Source organism: Miscanthus floridulus, chromosome 12 (assembly GCF_019320115.1).
Source record: "Miscanthus floridulus cultivar M001 chromosome 12, ASM1932011v1, whole genome shotgun sequence".
NCBI lineage: Eukaryota > Viridiplantae > Streptophyta > Magnoliopsida > Poales > Poaceae > Miscanthus > Miscanthus floridulus.
This window is the reverse complement of record NC_089591.1, coordinates 12,130,844-12,142,716: the sequence shown is the minus strand read 5'-3', so window position 1 is coordinate 12,142,716 and position 11,873 is coordinate 12,130,844. Positions and strand designations below refer to the sequence as shown.

The 11,873-nt window shown below is 43.5% G+C and overlaps 1 pseudogene; it reads left to right on the top strand.

Moving 5' to 3' along the window:
- Nucleotides 1–607: 607 nt before the first annotated feature.
- Nucleotides 608–11,564, top strand: LOC136498384 (senescence-specific cysteine protease SAG39-like; annotated as a pseudogene).
- The last annotated feature ends 309 nt before the right edge of the window (nt 11,565–11,873 follow it).

Below are 11,873 nucleotides of genomic sequence, written 5' to 3'. Positions count from 1 at the left end.
CCACTAGCCATGACAACTTCATCTGCAAACGAGAAGTACTTACACACCCTGATTCGATCTACTATTTCAATATGTCTGTTGTTTGCATAGTGATGTTGTTCCATATGCCTATAGTATGTTAGAGAACTGGATGCTAGTATGTGTTCTATGATCTATTTTTCTAGAATTGATCATGAATTTGCCTAATTATCCAACACATGAGACATATAGTCTATAACTGGGCTATATATTATACCTTGCAACCATATATTTACCCAAGTCCTGTAGGGCATGAAAAATCTGGTGGCAACCCCAAGGACGGCGCTGTTTCTGTTTTTATATTTCTGTTGAAACCCTGTGGTCATTGTCACTGGTGCAGCAAAGCGTACGTCTCATGCACAAGAGTTTTATACCATTTGTCATTTGAATGGAACTTTGACGGCTACGCACACCACACAGCTAAATTAATTAGGCACGTCGTACAAGCACCGTTTATTACTACTTTAATGCAAACCTTCAACTATATATACGTCATACAACCCTGTTCCAAATTCAAATCATCAAACCAAAAAGCAGAGTCCACAACATTAGGATTTAGGAAACAATTGAGAGAGCCTGATCGAGGACCATGGCCACCCCCGAGGCTTTGCTCCTTGCTATACTCGGCTGCATCTGCTTCTGCAGTTCTGTCCTTGCAGCTCGCGAGCTGACGACGACGACTCGGCCATGATGGCGAGGCACGAGCAGTGGATGGTCCAGTATGGGCGCGTCTACAAGGATGACACTGAGAAGGCACACCGGTTCCAGGTGTTCAAGGCCAACGTCAAGATCATCGAGTCGTTCAATGCTGCCAGCAACCGCAAGTTCTGGCTTGGTGTGAACCAGTTTGCCGACCTCAGCAACGATGAGTTCAGAGCAACCAAGACCAACAAGGGATTCAACCCAAATGTGGTGAAGGTGCCCACGGGATTCCGGTATGAGAATGTTAGCCTCCATGCGCTTCCGGCAACTGTGGACTGGAGGACCAAGGGTGCTGTCACGCCCATCAAGAACCAAGGCCAGTGTGGTATGTAAAATTAGCTAGGTGACCACACATGCACAATTCTCCTATATCTGTGCGTATATAATATGTTCTATTATTTATGACAGCACTGGATGACACCCATCTGATCAAAATGAAAGAATGCAGGTTGCTGTTGGGCGTTCTCAGCTGTGGCTGCCACAGAGGGCATTGTAAAGATAAGCACCGGGAAGCTCGTCTCACTTTCGGAGCAGGAACTGGTGGATTGTGACGTTCATGGTGAGGACCAGGGCTGCAATGGTGGTGAGATGGACGATGCCTTCAAGTTCATCATCAAGAACGGTGGCCTTACCACCGAGTCTGACTACCCTTACACCGCGCAAGATGGCCAGTGCCAGTCAGGATCCAATAGCGCCGCAACCATCAAGGGCTTTGAGGATGTGCCTGCCAACGATGAGGCTGCCCTCATGAAGGCGGTAGCCAGCCAGCCAGTCTCGGTGGCAGTGGACGGCGGCGACATGACATTTCAGTTCTACTCTGGTGGTGTGATGACCGGATCTTGCGGCACTGACCTTGACCATGGCATTGCAGCAATTGGTTATGGAAAGGACAGTGATGGCACCAAGTATTGGCTGATGAAGAACTCGTGGGGCACAACGTGGGGTGAGAAATGGATTCCTGAGAATGGAGAAGGATATTTCGGACAAGAGGGGGATGTGTGGCCTTGCCATGCAACCATCCTACCCTACTGCGTAAGCCGAGCTTCAAATGCGTAATCAGTTCCCTACATTAATACATGCGGGTTGAATAAATGGATGGTGTGTCTGTATATTGTGTCATATGAATATGTTCTGTAAATGAATACCTTGCAATTGTTCCAAAAGTGGAAAAAACTGAGTTATATAATTTGAAAGTGCTTCTATGGCTTCAGAGTTCTAAATTGTACCATGTTTCCCTTTCCATTTATGGGTGCAACATAACTGGTTATTTAGTTCATGTAAACTGTCAGTGGATTGTTGCCATCTCTTGAACTTCAAAGTTCTAAATCCAAACCTGAATTTATTTAAAATATAACCTAAACATTTGAAGTTCTCATATTTTAAAATCCAATTTTTTTTTGAATTATTCGAATGAACTCTGATGGAGAAATTATAGACTTCAATGAGATATACTCCCTTCGTCCTTAAAAAAGAGTCGCTATGGGAATTGTGCTGGTCAAACTTTCTCAACTTTGACTACATTTGTAGATAATACGTGCAACATTTACATCTCCAAATAAGTTTATTATGAAAGTATATTCAACGATCCACCTAATGGTATTAATTTATGTACCATAAATATTAATATTTTATTAAATATATTTGGTCAAAGTTAAAAGTTGTTGACTTTTTAGAAGCGAGAATAACTCTTTTTTAGGATCGAGGGAGTACAACCTTGTAGCTGACGACTTTTATTTTCATTTGAAATCATTTCCGATTACAAAATTCTATTTGAAGTTCTCATATTTCAAAATTCAAAATTTTCAAATTATTCGAATGAACTTGGATGAAGAAATTACTAACACTGAGATCTACAAATTTATAGTTGATGAATGATTGAAGTTCCGTTATTTTAAAATATTTTAATACATATAAATATTTATCAATAAGTAAATCTAAATAATATATTTTTTTATAAATATATGAAAAACTAAAGTACTTCATTAAGTACATTTTGGCCCCTCAACTCTTGGTTTTGTTTAACTTCGGCACCTCAGCTATCAAAACCATTCAATTCTGACCCCGAGCCGGTTTTGAGTGGTTTTCATATGACTCTGGAGTTAAAATTAAACGGTTTTAATAGTTAAGGTGTCAAGGTTAAACGGTTTTGTAGCTAGGTGTTAAAATTAGACAAAGACAAGAGTTGAGGGGCCAAAAATAAACTTAATCCTTGATTTTATTTCCTAGTTGCAGGAACTTCTGGTCAACCGAGTGTAACAAAACTAATAAACATACATGATTTAAATAAACAAAGGAGTTAAATAAAATACCGTATGCTCCTAACATTTCAAAAGGTGACATGCACCAGTAATCTATATAAGCTAAGATCTATGATCTCCTTGTCCTCAGTAGAGCACTTACTATCCAGAAAACAACATAATAACTAAATGACACACAGCATGCGACTTTACATTGACAGTGATTCCTGAGTGTTGAAACATTAAAATACCAACATCGATCCTTTGGCCTCCTTCATAGTTACAGAAGGCGCACTGCAAAGACTTCTTACACTCACCAACATATATGCTTACTGTTTAATTAACTACAAGTTTAACGGTGGTTGAGAAAGATATGAACCGTCCATCAGGAGAGATCGAATGGTCGAGAAATATGAGGTACTGAGAAAAAAGTACTGACAAGTACAAATAAATAAGATTAGTACCAAAATACGGGGGCAGTACCAATGTTTTTTATTTCAGATTTTATTGAAATGAAAAGGTAAATTGGTAATTCCGCTGAGCTCCTGTGGCGCCCCCGCCGGCTGTCCCTGGTGTTCAGCCTTCTGCTGGGATTCTCCGCCAGCCCTCCGGTCTAGGTGCTCCTAGTGTGTGCTCTGCCATAGCTCCGCCATGCGGGCTCTGCTGGGAGAGGCCGTTTGGATGCGGACGGCACCGGGCTGAGGCCGTCCTTCCACGTGCAGTCGCCTGATCGCTGAGGCTCCTCATCCGGCGATGACTCTCCTCTCCTTCTGCGTGTAAGTCGTCGTCCTCCCCTCAGTGCTGGTATCCTTGCTTACACGTGTGGAGAGCGGTGAGGAAGGAAGGCGCGCGGCGCGAGGGCGACAAAGACGTGCGGTGGCAAGTGGAAACGAAGATGGCGAGCGCGTGATAATGCGGACAGAAGCCGAAACGCAGGGGCAATCGCGTCCAAATCCTCCCTCCGAGCGAGCGATGACTTCCTTTGAGAAAACAGGGCAAGAGCCTAGGACGTCATCCTTTACGATTACGGAGGGAGCAGATACGAAGACGAATTTGGACAATTACCATTATATCCTTAAGTAGGTAAATCCAATTTTATTAATTATCTTTTTATTAAATCAATGTAAATAATAAAAAAAAAGTATCTAAAAGTACCGGCGGTACTTTTCAAACACTGAGCATCCTTGATTTTTAGTAGACGAGAAAACACTCCTATCCAAGGACTCCTAATCCGTATTCCTGCCTGAGCAAATTCAGCAATATTCTTGCCTGAGTTTATTTCCTTCTTTCTGCATTGCCTTGTCCGTCATTGAAGCCGTCTGAAATGGCGGCGACGCGGAAGGGGCTTGGCGGGGGCAGCGGCGGTGGGGAGGACAACGTAGCAGGTGGTGGCGAGCCTGCGGAGGAGGCCGTGGCACACGAGGCGGTGGGTGAACTGGAGCAGCATCGGGCTGGTGTGGCCCTGCAGCGCGCCCCGGAACGGCAGGAGCAGCACTACATGCGTGCGGTGGCTCTCGTTGGAGCTGGAGGCGGCGGAGGAGGAGGACGAGGAGGAAGGCGAGGTGGTGGTGCCGGCCCTCGGCGTGTGGCTCCCCGTCGCCGCTCATTGGCTCCATCTGTTCGCTTGTGTCTTCTTGTAGGCTTGCAGCGAGTGTATTTCTGTTGGTAGCATGAGGCGGCCGTTAAATAGGTCGGGCAGTGGAGTGGCGCGCAAGGTTCTTCGTTGTCCTGCCGTCCCTGAATAATGGTCAGAAAACGTTGCGTGGTCTAAAAGCAAAGCCGCGTTGACTTGTGAACTGGTGCACGTGCATCATGCCGAGCAATTGGTCCAGCCGTCGCTTCCTCGTTGCTTCCTATCCAGTCACTTATTTGTCCAAGCCAATACTATAGTTGAAACTGAAAGTCACAACTCAAATGTTGAGGTAAACATCGTGATTTAAAAGATGACCAAAATATTAGATGTAAGAACACAATAAATTGATAGAGCAGTGAAGCCGACGGTGATGACGGTGGGCGTCTTCCCGTCGCTGGCTGCGCACCCTTGCTAGATCGGACTTAGGGTTTGTTGGTGGGGTGGATTGGCTCACGGTGAACCTCGTACCTTGAGCCGCCGGCCCCCACCACTTTATATAGCGCAGTGCGACGGGGGCCCACCAACCATGTAGGGTTGGGCGCCCCCGATCAGGGCGCGTGACCAAGGCCCAATAGGCCGTTGAGCTTATTGGCTGGGAGATCAATCTAACATTCTCGCCCTTGATCTCACACTATTACTTTTATCTTTAAACTTTAAACTTCAATCCTTTTATCCTTACTCATTTCTTCACAGATGATGCATAGAGCATGTTTCATCGTCACGGTCAATCGCCGATAGATTTAACAGCTACAATGCACGTCTCTGATATGAAATAGTTACTTTAACTTTTGGGCCCTTTATAGTCCAGGAATCATAGGCTTTCCTTTAAACCCATGCCGGCTACATGTTCTCTGAACACGTTGGGTGGTAAGCCTTTTGTAAGCGGATCCACGAGCATCTTTTCGGTACTTATATGCTCCATTTGATCCCGGACTTTATCCTTCACAACATAATACTTTATGTCAATGTGTTTGGCAGCACCACTTGACCTATTGTTGTGAGCATACTGTACTGCTGGATTATTATCGCAGTATAACTTCAGTGGTCTATTGATGTCGTCAACCACCTTCAAACCGGGTATGAACTTCTTTAGCCAGTTCACCTGCCCCGTTGCCTCATAACACGCTACAAACTCGGCATACATTGTAGACGATGTAGTGACGGTTTGCTTTGAGCTTTTCCATGAAATAGCTCTCCCTGCGAAAGTGAACACATATCCAGACATGGATTTTCTATTATCTCCCGCATAATCAGAATCTGAATATCCCACTATATGGAGTGAATCAGATCTTCTATACGTCATCATTAGGCCTTTCGTTCCTTGCAAATAACGCAAGACTTTCTTTACCAATTTCTAGTGTTCTATTCCAGGATTGCTCTAGAATCTGCCAAGTAACCCAGTAACAAATGCCAAGTCAGGGCGCGTGCATACTTGAGCATATTGCAAGCTTCCGACAGCTGAAGCATATGGAACCACTTTCATTTGATCGATCTCATATTGGTTCTTGGGGCATTGAAAATCCCTATATCTGTCGCCCTTGACTATAGGAGCAGGTGAGGGACTATATTTGTGCATACTGAATTTCTTTAAGACTTTTTCTATGTATGCTTTTTGTGACAGTCCTAATACCCCTTTACTTCTATCTCGGTGAATCTCGATCCCTAGAACGAACGAAGCTTCACCAAGATCTTTCATATCAAATTTTGAGGACAAAAACTTCTTTGTCTCCAGTAGTAGACTGACATCACTACTAGCAAGTAAGATATCATCCACATATAGGACAAAAAAGATATACTTCCCATTCTTAAACTTTGCGTAGACACAATTGTCCTCAACATTATCTTTAAACCAAAAATTCTTTATTGTCTGATCAAACTTCAAGTACCACTGTCTTAAAGCTAGTTTTAATCCATAAATGGATTTCTTTAGGCGGCATCCCAAACGTTCTTTTCCTTCCATGACAAAACCTTTCGGTTGTGCCATGTAAACATTTTCCTCTAAGTCTCCGTTGAGAAATGCCAGTCTTTACATCCATCTGATGTAATTCTAAATCGTAATATGCCACTAATGCCATTATGATTCTGAAGGAATCCTTACATGAGACTAGAGAAAATGTCTCATTATAATCAATCCCTTCTCTTTGTGTAAAGCCTTTTGCCATAAATTGGGCTTTATATCTCTCTATATTCTATTGAGAGTCAAATTTTGTTTTGTAGACCCTATTTACAGCCTACTGTTTTGACTCCTTTAGGAATTATCTCCAAATCCCAAACTTTATTTGTATTCATTGATCTCATTTCATATTCCATGGCCTCAAGCCACTTTGATGAATGATCACTTTTCATGGCTTCTTCAAATGAGGTGGGATCATCCTCCATTTGAAATTCTTCAGTGTTGTACACTTCATAATCAGCAGGAATAACTGATTTTCTAACTCTTTGAGGCCTTCTAGGGGCCTCCTCATTTGGCACATTTTCTGTTTGAGGCTGTTGTTGCTCCCCCTCATGTGTGGCAATATGTTCTATAGGATCCTGAGGAACATGTTCCTCATCATCATTCATTGTTGCCATAGGCGGGATAACAATAGGTGCTGGCACCACAGTGTCTTGTACTGTCGGTGCAGCAACAGCAGGTAGTGAGAAAAATGGCTCATGAATTATCGGAGTGGGTGCATACACCCACTTCTCTTCAAGGTTAATTTCTCGAGCTAACATGCTCTCCCCTCATCATTTCATCCTCTAGGAAGACAGCGTGTCTTGTTTCCACAAACTTTATATGTCTATCTGGACAGTAGAAATGAAAACCTTTTAACTTTTCTGGGTAGCCAATGAAATGACAACTCACTGTTTTGGGATCTAGCTTCCCAATGTTTGGGTTAAAAACTTTAGCCTCAGCAGGGCTCCCCCACACACGCAAGTGGTTAAGTGAGAGTACTCTTCCTGTCCATAACTCATACGGTGTTTTGGGCACCGACTTACTTGGTACTCTATTGAGAATATGAATGGCGGTTTTTAACGCCTCCATCCACAGACTCATTGGTAAAGTGGAGTAACTTATCATACTACGCACCATATCCATCAGGGTACGGTTACGCCTTTCAGCTACTCCATTCTGCTGAGGTTCGCCCGGTGTTGAATACTAGGCGACTATACCATTCTCCTGTAAGAACCTTGCAAAAGGTCCAGGAACTTGTCCATATGGGGTATGCCGACCGTAGTACTCTCCCCCACGGTCAGACCTGACTATCTTAATCTTTAAATCATGCTGATTTTCAACTTCTGCTTTAAATATTTTGAATTTATCCAACGCTTCTGTTCTTTCTTTAATTGGATAAATGTAGCCAAAACGAGAGTAATTGTCTGTGAATGATATGAATGAATCATAACCATCCACACTTTTCACAGGAAAAGGACCATATATGTCTGTGTGAATTATCTCTAAAATTCTTGTGCTTCGTTTGTCATCCTTTTTAATTTTCTTTACATACTTTCCTTTCATGCAATCTCTACATTGTTCTAAATCTGAGAGCTCTAATGGAGGAAGAATATCATTCTTAACTAGTCTTTCTATTCTTCCCCTCAAAATATGGCATAAACGACAGTGCCATAATTTCGACAACGCATCGTGAGCTCTCTTTCGTTTTCTGTTTGCATTGTTCGATGAGGATACATTCTCATTCACATCACATATGGAATTCACATTTTCACGAAGTGATAACAAATAAAGCTCGTCTTGTCAGGAAGGCAAGACCAATACATCTATTATTAAACAATATCTGACATTTGCCATTTCCAAAATGGCAATCATAACCATCATGGTCCAATTTTGATACACTAATCAAGTTTCTTTGCAAAGAAGGTACATAAAGAACATCTCTAAGAAAAAATATGAAGCCATCAGCAAGCTCTAGCGGAAGATCGCCAACGGCCTCAACATCTGCTTGTACTCCATTTGAGACTTTAATGAAACTTTTGCTTCTTTGCAAAGTTCTTATCGAACGGAATCCCTGTAATGAATTAGCAACATGAATAGTTGCACCTGAATCAATCCACCAAGTAGATTTTGAAAACTTGACATACAATGATTCATTTACGAACGTAATAATGTTCTCACCTTTGTTTTTCATAATCATCTTTAGGAAATCGGGACAATTCTTTTTATAATGTCCCGTCTTCTTACAGTAGAGACACTGGTCTTTATCCACTGGGAATTGCTTGCTCTGAGACTGTTGCATGGGACCCTTTCCAGATGACTTGGAGGAAGAGCTGTTATTATAGTTCTTTTTCTTATCTTTTAGGTAGTTAACAGTACCACCCTGTGAAACTTTTATTCTTTCCTCCTCCTGCACACACATGGCTATGAGCTTTTCTAAATCCCATTTCTCGGGCTGTATGTTGTAATTAAGAACAAAGGTGTTAAATTCTTTTGGCAAAGAAGCAAAAATCAAATGAATAAGAAACTCATCCTTGAGTGCCAAATCCATTGGTTTGAGCTTAGATGCCAAATTGCTCATTCTCAGTATGTGCTCTCTAATGCCACTCCCGCCACCAGAGTACCTTTCTGTGACCAGCTGCTTGATCAGCTGGGTTGCATATGTCTTTGAAGAGCCAGTGAACTGACTCTTTATTCTTTCTAGGTACTCTATGACTGTGTCACAGTCTGGAATTGAGTCCACTATTGTAGGCTCAATTGTATTCTTTATCACAGCTAAACATTTCTTATTGGCTGTGACCCACTTTCTATTTTCAAGGTCAAAAGACATCTTTACGGGAGCAAAGTTCCGCTCTCTGTTCTGCCATGCAACAACAGTCTCATCTGTCTCCCTCACTGGTGCCACAGGTTCTTTGGGACACGGTGTGGTGAGTACCCAGTTCATCTTAGCCAATATGAAGGCCAAGTCGATCTTTTTCTTCCATTCAATGTAGTTATCCCCTTTTAGAGTGGGGATCTCTTTGATACAACTCATCAAGTTGTATCCGCCTAAAAACACAATTCAAATAGTGTGAGAACACAAATAATAACAACAACAATTGCATGCCTTAGTTCAACGTTGGTCAAAATTAAAACATACAATTGTTCTCTACACTAATTCTACATCACCGTTGGGCAGAAATAGAATTAATGCAAGACAAAAACATTATAATATTGCTATTAATCAACGTTGGTCAGAATAATAACAATATTATAATCAATTAAAACATATCCATTTTCAAAATTAAATTCTCTCGTTGGTTCGAATTTAATAATGAAAATTGCATCTTTAAATACGCAGCGGAAAAACATTCAATTTGATGAATTTTGCCCACAGGGAAAAATTTTCTTTTGAGCCAATTTCCATTTTTCAATTTTCTGGAAAAAGAAAAATGCAAAACCGGACTCTGTCTTCTCTGTTTTGGCCCAAAACCGCAGAAAACAGCTCAGCCCTTTTCTTTTTGCGCGAACAGGCCGCACCCAGGCCGCAACCTAGGCCTGGCCCGGCAAAGTCCGCCCGTCCGCGCGCCCGCCTGGGCCGCGACTTGGCCCATTCTCTCTCGGCCGTTCATCTAGCATCGGACGGTCGCGCGCGCATTTTGCTCGGAATAAAACCCGACGCCACGCGCCTCCGAGCGGAAACCCTAAATCATTTCTACATTCGCTCTCTCTCTCTTCGCCTCACTGCTCTCTCTTCTTTCCTCAGTCAGTCACCGAGCGAGCGAGCAATCCACGGCGAGAGCAAGCAGCGAGCCTAGGCGTCGTCGTCGGCCCCCTCGAAGGCGTGCGCGCTCCCCAGCGGGTGAGCGTGCTGTCGTCGAGTGGCCTGACCGCGGCGCCGTTGTGGCCTGTTCCGGCAAGGAGTGCCCCGAGCCGGCCTTTCTCTTCCCCGCGCGCCGGCGTGACTGCTGTGCCGCGCAACGGCGAGGTAGGCCACCCTCTTCCCTTTCTTCCCCTTTCTTTTGATTCGTTTGTTCAGATTTCATCCGATTTCCCGATTAGGGTTAGGGTTAGGGTTTGGAATGGCCACTGTTTTTCTTTTTCCCCGATTTGATTTCTTCACGGGTTTGATATTCGGTTTCCGGTTGAAACCATGTAATCATCTCTGTCCCAAAACCCGATCTAGGGTTTGGTTGTATCTGTTCTTCACTTTTCCCGAACCCGAGCTAGGGTTAGGGTTAGAGTTTCATTCATCCGAATCAAAAACTTTTCTCAGATCCGAAAGGATCGAAGTTAGGGTTCAACCGAACCCTTTGTCGGCCGAAGCCCCTTTCTACTTTCTAAAACCGCACTGGATTTCTAATCATCTTTTCCCTTTTCTAATTATTTCACCCGTTCTATATCAAAACCCTAGAAAACATGCTCTGGTACCATTGTTAAACTATTCGGATCGTCTAGGTAGGGATCTAGCCGGGGTGCATGATAGATCAAAAACCTAGAACTAGTTCTAGTACTACCAGAGGAAAAATAGAGAGGGGTAGTTGAGATCTTAGGACCTGACACCACGGAAGGGGTAGATCCAGAAGCCTCCATCGGGTTCATTGTCGTAGGCTGCGCACGGGCAGCGACGGCCCTTGCTAGATCGGACTTAGGGTTTGTTGGTGGGGCGGATTGGCTCACGGTGAACCTCGTACCTTGAGCCGCCGGCCTCCACCACTTTATATAGCGCAGTGCGACGGTGGACCACCAACCATTGTCTTTATAGGCTGCCCTCATGACGGCGGTAGCCAGCCAGCCAGTCTCGGTGGCAGTGGACGGGGGCGACATGACATTTCAGTTCTACTCTGGTGGTGTGATGACCGGATCTTGCGGCACTGACCTTGACCATGGCATTGCAGCAATTGGTTATGGAAAGGACAGTGATGGCACCAAGTATTGGCTGATGAAGAACTCGTGGGGCACAACGTGGGGTGAGAATGGATTCCTGAGAATGGAGAAGGATATTTCGGACAAGAGGGGGATGTGTGGCCTTGCCATGCAACCATCCTACCCTACTGCGTAAGCCGAGCTTCAAATGCGTAATCACTTCCCTACATTAAGACATGCGGGTTGAATAAATGGATGGTGTGTCTGTATATTGTGTCATATGAATATGTTCTGTAAATGAATACCTTGTAATTGTTCCAAAAGTGGAAAAAACTGAGTTATATAATTTGAAAGTGCTTCTATGGCTTCAGAGTTCTAAATTCTACCATGTTTCCCTTTCCATTTATGGGTGCAACATAACTGGTTATTTAGTTGGTGTAAACTGTCAGTGGATTGTTGCCATCTCTTGAACTTCAGAGTTCTAAATCCGAACCTGAATTTATTT